Source organism: Lagopus leucura, unplaced genomic scaffold (genome assembly GCF_019238085.1).
Source record: "Lagopus leucura isolate 7727_CA_CO unplaced genomic scaffold, USGS_WTPT01 Super-Scaffold_73, whole genome shotgun sequence".
NCBI classification, from domain to species: Eukaryota; Metazoa; Chordata; class Aves; order Galliformes; family Phasianidae; genus Lagopus; species Lagopus leucura.
The window spans coordinates 79,826,479-79,839,407 of NW_024962252.1; the positions used below are offsets into that span (position 1 = coordinate 79,826,479).

The 12,929-nt window shown below is 37.1% G+C and overlaps 1 long non-coding RNA gene across 1 annotated transcript; it reads right to left on the reverse strand.

Annotated features, from left to right (window-relative positions):
- Window positions 1–8,704: 8,704 nt before the first annotated feature.
- On the reverse strand, window positions 8,705–12,425 carry LOC122182881. Its single transcript, XR_006180033.1, has 3 exons — window positions 12,390–12,425; window positions 11,158–11,222; window positions 8,705–8,821 (listed from the first exon to the last, which is right to left on the reverse strand). It is a non-coding gene; the product is annotated as an uncharacterized LOC122182881 (long non-coding RNA).
- Between the last annotated feature and the right edge of the window lie 504 nt (window positions 12,426–12,929).

A 12,929-nucleotide genomic window follows, 5' to 3' on the forward strand; every position in this document is an offset into this window, starting at 1 on the left:
AGCTCCTGGCTTCCACCTGCAGGGGTGACATTGGTGTATGCTGGCCATAAACATAGATCATAATTTGTCACCCGTGCATTGCTTGGTAACACTGGCACTAGTTCTTCACCTTGTAACTTTATCTTGTCTTCCCTCTATTTTTGAAATTTACTGCACAAGGGCTCACTTTTCTGTTCCAGTTTCTGTTTGATCTGTCCAGTCTGAGCAGACGATGGGTTTAACAACAGCTTAATTCTGTATGTGTCTCATTGTATTTCATCGCTTGTCATGAAGACTCATCCATCAGCACATCACAGTAGTAGGATCTGGGCTTCTCCTGCAGAAATCAGTATCAACAAATTTATCTTGTTTCTGTACACTTCTTACCAAAGTAAGAAACTTTTCTTTGTTGGGAAACCTGTCTCCCTATCACTGTTCTAGTATTTTCTTAGGTAATTTTTTTTAGTAAGTGAAATCCAGTTTTCCACAAGCCCTCCAATTTACATTCTGTGTTTACTTCAGCTTTTAGAAAGTCAGTCCTCACAAAGGGGAATCAAGAAAGCAGAGTTTGATGAGTATTGATTCAAACATACAAAGATACAAACAGCTTAGCAGCTATTTCAGCCTGAGAGGAAGTGGTGATATAAACTCTCTCAGGCAAAAGTTAAACTAGAAAGCCTTCAGTGACATGGTGAGCAGCTGGACAGAGGTTTGCAAAAAATTCAGCCTACACTTAGTGCCTCTGAAGTTATCAAAAGAGAAATCTGAATTGAGAGAGAGAGAATGTTTCATGCATAGAAATTTCAGCTCAATGAAGACTCTGGATGTTTTAAGACTATTGGCTGTATTATGTATATAAATGATTCCTCTGGTAGTTCCAGCAAGTAAAAATAGCTATTGCTGTACAGGGTTCTCTAAAGCAGGCTAATCAACATTGTTGGTTCTGGTGAGCATATTTACATATCAGTTATGTAATATTAAAATATATTGAATTTTAGCTTTCTTAAGTAAAATGTTTTGCTCTTGCAAGTTGTCTTGCAGCAAAAATTAGATACTACAAACAAGGCACAAAATAGATCATGGTGTTTTGTCACCTGTTTACTTTTGCACTAAATTTAAACTCAGTGCTTTCCCTCATTACAGTGATTCTTTGTGGTGATAATTCATCATCGCTAATAGCACATAAATGTTCTTCATCTTCTGCCCAGTTGGGTTGACTGGTATGCAAGATATAAAACTGATGAATTCAAAGATATGAGTAGACACATATTCCAAAACAAAGTAGTTTCAAATAACTGAACTGAAATAAACAAAGAATTCTTACATTTTGTGTTTCAAATTCTTCTCATTTAGCAAACATTACCCAACTGAACCTAAGGGTTTGAAGAATGATTAATTTACACTGATATCAGAAAACTTCATACACTCCATACCTGGTTTCTTCCAGAATGTCACCCAATGGAAAAAAAATACCAATTATGGGAGATTCAGTTTAACTATGTTATTTACACCTTTAAAATTTTGCCAAATATGCAATGGTTTATTGAAAAAAAAAAAAAAATTAATCTTTGATCACACAGGTTCTCCTCTGTTTTTCAAATTTCTGTCACAAGTTAATCCTTTATAAATACTAATTCAGATTTCAGAGAATAAAAATGCCAGAAATGATCTGTTGATTTGGTGCCAGTAAGTAACATTTTGTCTGAAGTGTTTGGGCTTTTTTTCCAGATACACAGAAAGAATGCAGAACATCAGTCCATAGCTGAGGTTCTGAGATCTCTTAAATACAAAGAGTATGGATGTGTCTCATTTTGTGTATATAATTCTAGTATTCATAAAATTATTCATATAATTCAGCTTCTAGACTGACGTTTCCCACAGACCCAAGGAAAAAGATTTGAAGAAAGAACTGCACAGTAATAGCTACAGAGAGAGCACCCACCAGGAACACCAATCAAAAACACATTTAAAAATTTTACAATTTGAATGTAGAATATATTTACCTTGGCAAATTAGTAGAATTACAGTTTGTTTTCTTTTAAGGATGGAGAGCTCTTTGCACTCAATAGAGAATGCATTCACTTGTCACAGATGTTTTCTCCTTCCTTTTATTTTATTCTCCTTCATTTATTCTAGGAGAACTTGAGTCCTTATCTTAGGATAAGGATTTGATCCTTATCTTATAACTTCTATAGAGTTGTAAGATGAAGAAATTTGCCTCTTTTATAAATATACCATTAATAATAGATCTGGATTTAGGTAGGTTTCTTCCTCTGCCATATTTAGCTAATTTTAATTGAAAACAATGGAAAACAAAATCAGATACTAAAGGGCAAATGACAAACTGGAGTTGTAGAAAACGTTCACTGCATATGAACCTGGAAATGATATTGGCATATGGAAAATATTTGCCAAGTTCCCTCAATAAAATATTATCTTTGCTAAGGATCATTCTGATGTATTTGCAGTACTGCTGAAAAGTCTCCTTTGTAACACAAATCCAGGAGTAATAATTAAGTCAGGTATAGAAATTTTTTTTTTTTTAACATATGCAATTCTGCAGCTCTAAGTAGGATTTATCTTTGTTCTAGAAAGAAGACATTCATGTATCTGTCCCTTTATCTCCTGTGGCTGGGTGTATGTCAGAATAATATTTACCTAGCTCACTCAACTCAACTTTTCATCTCTCTTTCCTGCTATCATTCCATGCCATCTTTGCTGCTCCAAAAGGGAATTAAGCATACTCCACTTGAGATGAGAAGAAAAAAGAAGAAACGAGTCTCAGATGAGCTTGATGGTTGGATTCTGCTACATTCTGTGAGAGAAATATTTCACTGGCAGTAGTTCGGCTAGCTCTCACAGAGATGTCAAGCATAATTCATCTGCAAATGCATTTGCTGATCTCACTGCAAAAATGAAACCACAAAGCAGTCCTGTGCAGAGATGCCTGACTGGCTGAACAGCCAAGAGAGAGTATAGCTGCCATAGGGTGCTACCTGTTCCAAGATATTATTTTGCTGAGCTTCTCAGCACCTCAAGTATTTCACATCAGCTAATAGAACTAACACACATTTTGCTACCTAGACAAGCATAAGGACTCGAAAGAAAAGCATCATGGCAAATAAAAGGAAACCCTTAGAACAAGTCTTCCACTAAAATGGATTCTCAATTCTTTTTTCATTTAGTCAAGCATGATAAAACATTGAACAAGAATTATTAAAATTGACACTTTCCTGTTTTTGTTTAGAGCAGATAAAAACTTAAGTGCTGCTTTATCTCAAAATTATGAACACAAAACTGTTCACATAAAACAGCCTATACCACCATTCAAAAAACTGTATGTGACATAAGCACTCTTTCTTGCAGAAGCGTAAGGCTATTTTTTGTTTTTAATCAACATTGTTACCTAAAACATGCCATGAGTTATTTCAAATACTCTATACTCACAGTTGAAACAAGTCCGATTATTTGCTGGCAGTAATGCTCATTGAGCTTTATCTCCTTATAATCCAGCTTGCAAATGGCTGTCAACAGCTTTAATTTGTGCGTATCTGATTGTTTTATGTAGCATTTGGCAAATCTAATTTAAAACCACAGATTGCTTGTAAGCCCTGTTTCCCTCAGATGTCATTGAGTAACTCGAGTAACTCCGAACAGTTACTCATGACATCTGAAACCAAATGTTGTCTTTTTTTTTTTTTTTATTTTAAAAACTGCATTCAGGGAACTGACAGAAAATTGGAACAAAAAATATCTGTAATTTGGCCATAAAAGCCAAAGCATTAATACTTCAATGCTGCTACCTTCTCTCATAAAAGTTGCATCTGGGATTCACGTTGATGCTTGATTTTCCTGTGCAGCTCCCTGGCCAAAACATATCTCAGTGTCTTGTCTATCCTGCTTAAATAGTGCCTTTATTGCTGTTGTGGCATACAAGCCTTTTTACCTTCTGGGCCAAGTGAATGCTTAGGGCAAGTGATGCCCGACTTCTTCATCTCAGTATTACAGTACCAGTGAGAAAAACCTTTTGGGTAACCTCCTTTCAGCATAAGAAATGCTTTCAGTAACTATAGCAGGAGGAAAGATAGCCTTCCTAAATCAAAACCATTTGCAGTGTTGCCTCGCCTATGCAATCTTTCAGCTATCCTGCACAGCTATTTCAGAACAGAAGTGTGCTAGGAATTTCCAGGGACATGACAGAAACACTGCCAGGTCACTTAGAAATAAACACTATATTCTCATCCCAGTTTATCTGAGCAGACTCCTGATCACTCAAATATTTAATAATAATATCACTATCTACATAGGTAGCCTTTTTTCTTTCAAGCATTTGGAGCTGTAACCCACTGAAGGCAGTTTTCTATTGATAGCCAGTTCTGAATAACTGTTGCTCCTAAGTCTTAACAACTCACTGTTGCTTTCTCACTTTGATTCATTAAAATACAAACTCAGCCCTCAAAATAGAAACCTGAGCATTTCAAATAAAATGTGTGAAGAGCCTTAAAATCCAAATGTATTAAAAATCCTATTCATAAATCAACTGACAAGTTATCAGTTCTTTATAACATCTAATTTAGTAAAGTTCCAAGAGTACAAAATAACACCTCTCCAGAACAGTTTATTCCACAACTGAATCTATGTGACACTGTATTTCTGGAGACCACAGAACAAAACATGCACTCTTGTTTTTTCACTGCTGCTTCTTCAAGGTTTGCAGGAAAATGGAAACCGATAATAGCACAGCCCATTCTTGAAGGCTGCTAGAATGTTTCATACACTACTTGAGCAGTGCACAAACATAGTGGCTGTATCTGTGGCTTACTCACAGCCTCTTCAACCTACCATTTGTGTTGCAAACAAACACTGCTCCTTCCCATAGGCATATCTGCAACCTGCTCAAATATACACAAAGAACAAGTGGTGGTCCACTCTAATGAAGCCTGTAGCTTGTATTCTTGCCTTTGCTTACTTTCCTAACAACAACTTCATCTTGAACAGTCCAATACCATAAGTAAATATCAATTACGAAGAGTGAAATTTCATTTTCCTTAAGAACTTATCACTTAATTTTTCACTTTATTTTTATTCTTATATCGCACTAGCAGAACCAAGCATATAAAAAACAAAGGGAAAAGGGAAGTAGTTACTGCCCGGATAGTTTGAGTCTTAGGACTCATTTAAGTGTGTCAAATTCCATTTTTTGTGTGCCTGTATGTCCTTAAACAGAGACAACTTTTCAGAGCAGAAGACAGGACAAAAATTTTCTTTCTTGTACTTTACAGATGAGCAAGATCTACATTTTACAATCTGCGTGGCTAACTTCAGTAACAAATTGTTACAAATGATCTCAAATACCAGAATCTAAATCAATATGAAACTTGGTTTTGTACTTCAACAAGAAAGAAAAAAAAATAAAAACTCCTTCACAACAGAAACTGCTCTTATAACTCTTCCTTTTTCCAAAATATTTTCCTATAAATAATTTAATACAGTATCTGCTTGTCAATTTTAATGCGTAGACCTCTCTTCCCACCTGGTATTAAGTCTCCTTTCCAAGTAGCTGATGCATAATTACTTTCCAGGTCTGGTACAACCTCAGAATTGTTTCTTCCTTAATTTGTCCCCTGGAGATGCTGCTCAATGCTCCAAGCTGAACCGCAGCCCTTTTGGAACAGGCATTACCAACTCTGACAAGGTCAGGATGTGGGAAAGAAGGAAAGGTCTGATGTAGCGGCAAAGTGCCTTAGCAGATGGATTTTGATCCTGACCAAACACATAACAATCCCCATGCTTCACCTCACAGGCACAGAGTACAAACCACTGACCTGTTTCCTAAAGCAGCGTTGGTGATGAACTGCAGTTCCCAAAAAGCTTATGGTGCACCATCAGCATTTCCATGGTGAAATTGTAGCATGGTAGGAGCATCCGGAAGTGCAATGGAAGGTCAAATGCTGTTCACTGTGACACTGACATGATGATTAATGCCTGCATTGACTATAGATGATTCACATTTAATTTATACCTATGCAAGTAGACATGGCCAGCAGGATTTGATGTTGCTGAAGCATAACCCTTCTGGCAGGTTTGTACTCATGTCATCTGGAGCATGCAGCATTTGAGACCTGACTGTTGTAATCATAAGAATGTCTCCAGATCCCTGGAGAAAAAAAAATAAAAAAAGATGCCTATAATTCACTGACACTTCAATATTTTCTTAGCCACCACAGAGTGGCTAAAGCTACATATCAGCACTAAGAGATAAAAAATAATTTGCTTTTCTGAAAACATCGCCTACTATGAACATGATCTACATGATCTACAAGAGTTGGGTTGTAATGTCACTCTGTTTTTACCTAAGTCCATGAACCCAAACTTCAGCAGCTTGTCATTTAAATCACATTGTCTCAAGGTCTCAGAAACTTGTGCTTCTGACTCACTTGATCTCTCTGGTCAAGAAGAGTTGGGCTCTCAGCCCTGTGCTGTCCTCTGTGCTAACTTCACACACATCTTCTGCCTTCAAGCTGCTGCAACCCACAACAGTATAAAGCCAGAAAGGTAGTAAAAACTTATTTGTGCCATTGTCTTTCAAGTATTCTTTTTCTTCTGAGGAGCTGTGGTTTGCTTTTGCACTACTTCTTCCTGGCCTCCATCAGTTAGATCCTTTTTTTTTTTTTTTTTTTTTTTACCACCAAGATGAAGTAGAGTTCATAATATTGTTACATCTGATAATTCCTTCTGTAGGTTCTACACGTTGGTTAACTTTGATGTAGAATAGACTTATTCTACCTCAGTCCTTTCAAAAAGGAAGAGGAAAGAAATTGAAGTGTATTTTCTAGAAACTTGCTCTGCTCAAAGATCAAGTCAGACCTCATTCCTCACATTCTCTCAGTTTTATTGTAATAGCAAATAAAGTGGGCTGCAAATATCTTTACAATTGTTTTATATTACTTGGATAGATACTTTTCTGACTGTGCCAACAAATAGATGCTTAGCCCTTGACCAGTGAAAGAAATAAAATGCATTTCTAGTCATAATTGTCTGCAGGTGAAAGAGCAAGAAAAAAATATCTTGATAGCCAAACTGAGCTCCATTAAAAAAATAAAAATAAAATAAAATAAAATCAAGAGCTTAACTCTTCTCACCCTGAAAAAAAAATAATAATTTCCCCCTTGTAGCCTGTAACACTTAAGGCAGTAGCTCAGCCTTTGAAAACAGCATATTGCCACAATACAAGGAATATTGCCCTTCAGCCTAAAAACATCAGCCAAGTTCTGGAGATGTGTGAAAAGAAGAAAGCACCCTGCAGTTTCTATTCTTCCCAAGTGCCTCCTACAGCACTGATCTGCTGAGGTCCTGCCTGGGACATCTGCACATGGGATCATTTCTATCTCACAGTAATCGTTGTGGTATGCTGGAATAAGAACTCATCACACACTTAAGTCCAAGAGTTTTGGTCTTAGATTTCCATATTTTCCAATACTCATGTCTCAGCACTGCAGGGAAGAGGAAAAAAAGGTCAAAAAATCACAGTCTCTTAAGTGCTAAATGTCAATATACAGTTAAAGTATCGCCCCAGGCACTCATAGTTTGCAGAGTTGGAAATATCCTTCATTGTCATCACAGGGGGGCACACTACAGTGCAATTTTCAATAATATTCATCATTCATCACTCCCTCAGCCTGAATTGTATCCCCATCTGTATCTATTTTATCTGTGAAAAACAGTTAAAGCATTCCTCTAATTGTAACGGACGTAGGCCCACAGTTCTAACACTTAAAAATAAAAAACACCACTGCAGCAAAATACATTGTGTATCTTAAAATGAAAATAGGTGGTTGTGTAGATGCTTTTTTTCTATTTGAATAATCATTATGTCTACATGTTAGTCTATCTTTCTAATCATCAGTAAAAGATATCAACGGAGAGAGCTTAAGTTTGTTTATTGCCTTGTTTCTAAAAAGAGAGAGTGATCATCTTCATCCGTACTATATAGAAACACTAGCTGTGGCTAGGAAAAGAATTATAGTAATAGAAAGTAAAACTTGAAAAAAATTACAGTGACAAAATAAAAATCTAGAATAGAGATATTTCTATTCAGTGACATATGGATCTTTTGTCAGGTGATATAACATTGGGGTGCATTATATGCTATTTGAATAATAAAAAAACTCACAAACCTATGTTTAAATCTTGTTTCTTGACCTGTTGTCTTCAGAAAAGAAAAAAAAAAAAAAAACAATACAAATATTTCATTACACTCAAAGTATGATTTGTTATCTGGAGGGAAGGATGTAAAAAATTCCATTCTTTATCTGTTTGTGCCAGTCAAAGAGCAGTACTGGATAATGCATTATTCTGTGTGAACCATCAGTGAAAGAGAGCTGGGGCTTGCTCCAAGGCAAGGCTGCCTAATTAACACCTCTCACCTCTGACTGTTACCATCTGGAAACTTGACATCCCAAAGCTCTTCTGTGCTCAGTCCTCTCCCATGGTCCCTTGTAATAGACAGAGAGCTCACACTACCCCCACTGCCTTGAGTAAAGTGCAAATTTTCTGTGTCATTTAGTCATTCCTTCCTCCCCAGGGTCTGCATTTACAGTGTTTTTTAAAAAGAGCTCCTGCTGTATACAGTGAAGTTTTATGACTAAAATTGGGTTACTCTGCTCCCAGAAAAGAAAGAAATGTCTCTTGACAGCTGAGATACAAAGCAGAAAACCAGGTTCTAGTAAGGAGGGAAGAGACAAGGTAGAGCCTCTTCCTGCTTATGGAAATCACTCAGCATCTCTTTTCAACTTTATGCATAGCATAGAAGTTATCACATTCCGGCTGTACCACTAGTAACCTGAAAAAGAATAAACATAAAAATACTCAGGTCATATTTTAAGAATACCCAAATCAAGGCTATCTAATAGAGGTAGTATGTTTGTTGTTTGTTTTCATTAACTCAAGACAAGAAATAAGGAGAGTTAAAAAGACAGACCATAGCTCAGTAAAGGTAGAAGTCTCATTGTTACATCTAAATACATGTAACCTGGCATACACCTATGTTACAGTTGATGCTACAGCTGGAAAGATTAGCGTGATGAAAATGGGGAAAGAAACAAACAGGGAAGGAATGCTCACCTACATTCAAAGATCTAGGTTAGCAAGACTCCACAGAAAAGGGAACTCCAGAAAGAGAGCCTTCCCTAGCGGCAGTCAGCCCTTAAATAGGGGGTCTAAGAGAGGTGCAGCCAGGCTCCACCCTTTCTGATCACATAGGTGCCTTCACCTGTGCTCCCAGGGCTGAGCCAGTCCTTTCCTTAGGTGATCAATCAGTGGTTCAGGCCTCAACAGTTCCCATACAAACTGGGAGAGGAATAATTGGTGCCATTTGACTTTTGTACTGAAAACCTTAATTGTGATTACCAGATGTGACAAGCGCAGTGTCACCAGAGTGGGTGTAAAATATATGCAAATATGTGTTAGTAACCATTCCTTTAAAGCTCTTTGTTCTCCTAAAATGCAAGATTCTATCACAAAATATTAACATATTCTATGCAAAGCAAAAAGGCCATAAAAATATTTTTCAGGATTTTTCATTTTTTAAATTCAGAAGTTAATATAGTTTAATTATGCTGTGATTTTGAAAACAAGAATGAGTACTCTTGAAATATGAAATCTTTGTATTAATCCAGTAGAGTATGCAAGCAAAGTAAATTCTGAGTGTTGCGGTGTGATTTTTGCTTGTGGTGTTGCAATGAACAAACAGGACAGTCATTCAGATAAATGTCCATTGCCCAACCCTGTCTGCAGTCAGTGTTAAACAGAATGAGACGACATTGGAAAATCACCAGAGATTGCAGAAAACATACTCTCACATTTTTTATGAAGTTTCACAACGTGCAATGGCTGCATGGTGGATATGTGCTCATCCTTCACATTGCTCCAGTCACACCAGTGAAATTATGACAGGAATGAATTTAGGCTAATACGTCTAATGCAAGAGGAATTCCAAAGGGCTGGAAAAGGCGCACAATGTCCATTATTATGTACAGTATAGTTCAGTTTAGACATTAAATTATGTCGGTTAAAGTAATATCATAGACATAATAAAAAGCTTGAGTCCAGGAGTCTTGTAAGGACTTCTCTCAAATCCTAATCATTGCTCTCAGCAACTGTGTAAAATATATCAACTTTATCCCACAAGGGGAATCATTACCCTTTGACTCTGAATTTGCAGAACAGAACTTAAGAGCTTCAGTCTTTTTCCCACATGAGAGAAGACTAAATATTTCCATGAGAATTGCCTAGTCTGAGTTATATTTTTTGACATTGCATTATAAAACTTTAAAAACATTGGGAACATTGAATGTTCCACTGTGCTGAAGGCATCCCTACTGGATTTACTGAGGCATCGCAGGTCTTCTCATAGGCTTCCAATCACACAACACAAAGTAGTCTTCCTGTACATGTCTAAAAATATTATTCACAGCTGTTTTTGGATACACACTGCAATGTAACTGCAATGGCTGGGCCTGAATATAGGTGCCAGAGGAAGCAATGTGAGTGGGAGGCTTGTACAGTTATGTGGCAAATTTCATCAGGAGATGCAGGCAATATTCATGATAGACGTCACCCTGCCTCATTCTACTACATCAGTGCTTAGCCATAGAGATCTTGATCGTGAGAGGAAATTCTCCTATTTTGTGCTAGAAAAATGTACATAAGATACACGAAAAAGTATTCTAGTTAAAGTTCTTAGAACCCCAGGACAAAAAAGCGTGTCCACTTCTGACATTCCTCTCTGAGGCTGGGCTCTGTGCTATGCAGAACAATCTGCAACTTTTGCATGAATGCAAACAAGTGAAAATGCTTAAGCTCAGCTTATGAGATTTGCATTATCTTCACCAGCAGCTTTCACAAACCTTTACTAACAAGCAAGCCAAAAATATTGAGCATCTGTCCAACTGACTTTCAATAGCTATGACGTTGTAAGCTCTGTTCCTTTTACAAATATACTAATTTCTTCTGCCATTAGATTTCAGTTCCAGATATGCTTTCCAGACATTGTCTCATAACCCTATTTGATAGGTATAGGAATATTAATTTTGTCTGTGATCCTCTTCCTTCTGACAGAAGCAAAATGTGGAAAGCTCAAGCTTCCCAGATTTCAGCCTCAACACCGAGGTTCCTTACCAGATCTGCGTCTGACATGATGAAAGACATGGCATCCAAAGCATCCAGCTCAGATGGTGGAGGAGCTGCAAGATACAATACTATGATACTAAATGAAAGATTGTATGTTTGTTGTTGTTGTTGTTTTAATTTTTATTTTTATTTTATTTTATTTTATTAATTTTAAGGCTAAATTGTAGACTCGGCAGAATTCTAACCACTTTACATTGATTTTATGCTCTTGTAACTTCTGTCATTCAGAGGTCAAATATCTGTAAAATACAAAACACATAAAAGAAATGATTCTTAAAAAGGGTAACATGACATGAGTATGATCCATCCTCTTTAATCAGCAGATAGAATAAATGGGATATAATGTTACTGTTTGCATACTCTGTGGCTTGAGATCAGAGAGAAAGCTGATGTAGAACATTTTGCTGAAAAAAAAAAAAACAACCCACAATAAAAGCCCCAAGACTTTTTACACACAAAGTGTTGTTCCGTTATGAGGATGTTTAAAGCCATTTACCATAAAATAATAGCCTTTCAGATCCTCTCACTATCCTGAAATCATTCTGCTGTTCTGTGGTAATTATAACTTTTTCAAATGTTGTAAAATATAAGGTTGTTTATGGAAAAATGTTCTGCTAATCAAGATGTCTCAGAGAATTTGGTACAAGTTTTTTTCTTCTAATATCTGTCATACAGGGGAGGTAATGGAGCTTTGTAAAAACATAACTCAAGCTTCTGCAACTCTAATTTGCTAGAGCTTAAATTCAAACTTGTAAGAACAGAAAACTCAGTAAGAAAAAAGTAGAGATGCTGTAGTTTCCAAGAAAGCGAGCAGTAAATATGAATTTTGATTTCAGGGAGAGGGACGTGTCTGTATGTGTTTCTGGGTTCAGGTCTTCCAGGACAAGTTGAAGAATGGGCAGAAACCCTCCACTCCACAGCTCAGAGCAGAGTCCTGACCCAGCTCTTGGTACATAAATGAGGAGAAAACAGAGCTACCAGAATCATCCATTTTAGACCTCATCCTTCATTTCTGTTGCTTTCCTTGCAAGTTAGCGCTTGCAAAGGAGGTTTGCTAGTGTCTAGGTTGTCACTCAGTTTTATTTTAGTTTATCTATTTTCTTTTTCCAGAGTTTCATAGTCTGTGAGCGTATGACCAAGATGTTATAATTGCAATATAATCAAAAGAGGAAGGCAAAAGCAAACAAGGATCATAAAAGAGAATAAGTAGAAGAGCTTACCCTTGGGTTGAGCTCACTAGAAGATACCAGTAGAGGGGATCTCCAGAAGAGATCCTTCCCCACTGGCAGCCAGCTCTTAAATAGGTCCAGGAGGGGTGGAGCCAGGCTCCACCCCTTCCGGCAGCACAGGTGAATTGCCTTCACCTGAGCTCCTCTGGCTGACTCAAGGCTCACCTCAGGTGATTAATCAGAGGTTCAGGCCGTGACTCAGCAGTTCCCATACAGTGAGCCATCTAATTGACAGTATAAATACACGCATACTAAATACTTAAACCCAAATTGGTGACTTGGGCATTGATGTCAGTGCACTAATGGCCTTCTCAGTCTATGCCATCTCCTTGGGTCCCTGCCTATGGACCAGGACCAGAAGCCCTGTTTCAGCTCAACCCAGGGCTTTATCCATTGTAAATGCTCTAGTGATGAGGAACATGATAAGTTACTTTGACATTTTGTAGAATTGCTTGGAACTTTCATGAGCCTTTTTATTTTATAAAATGTTACTTTTTTTTTTTTTTTTAACTGACATATATTGTTCGGGAG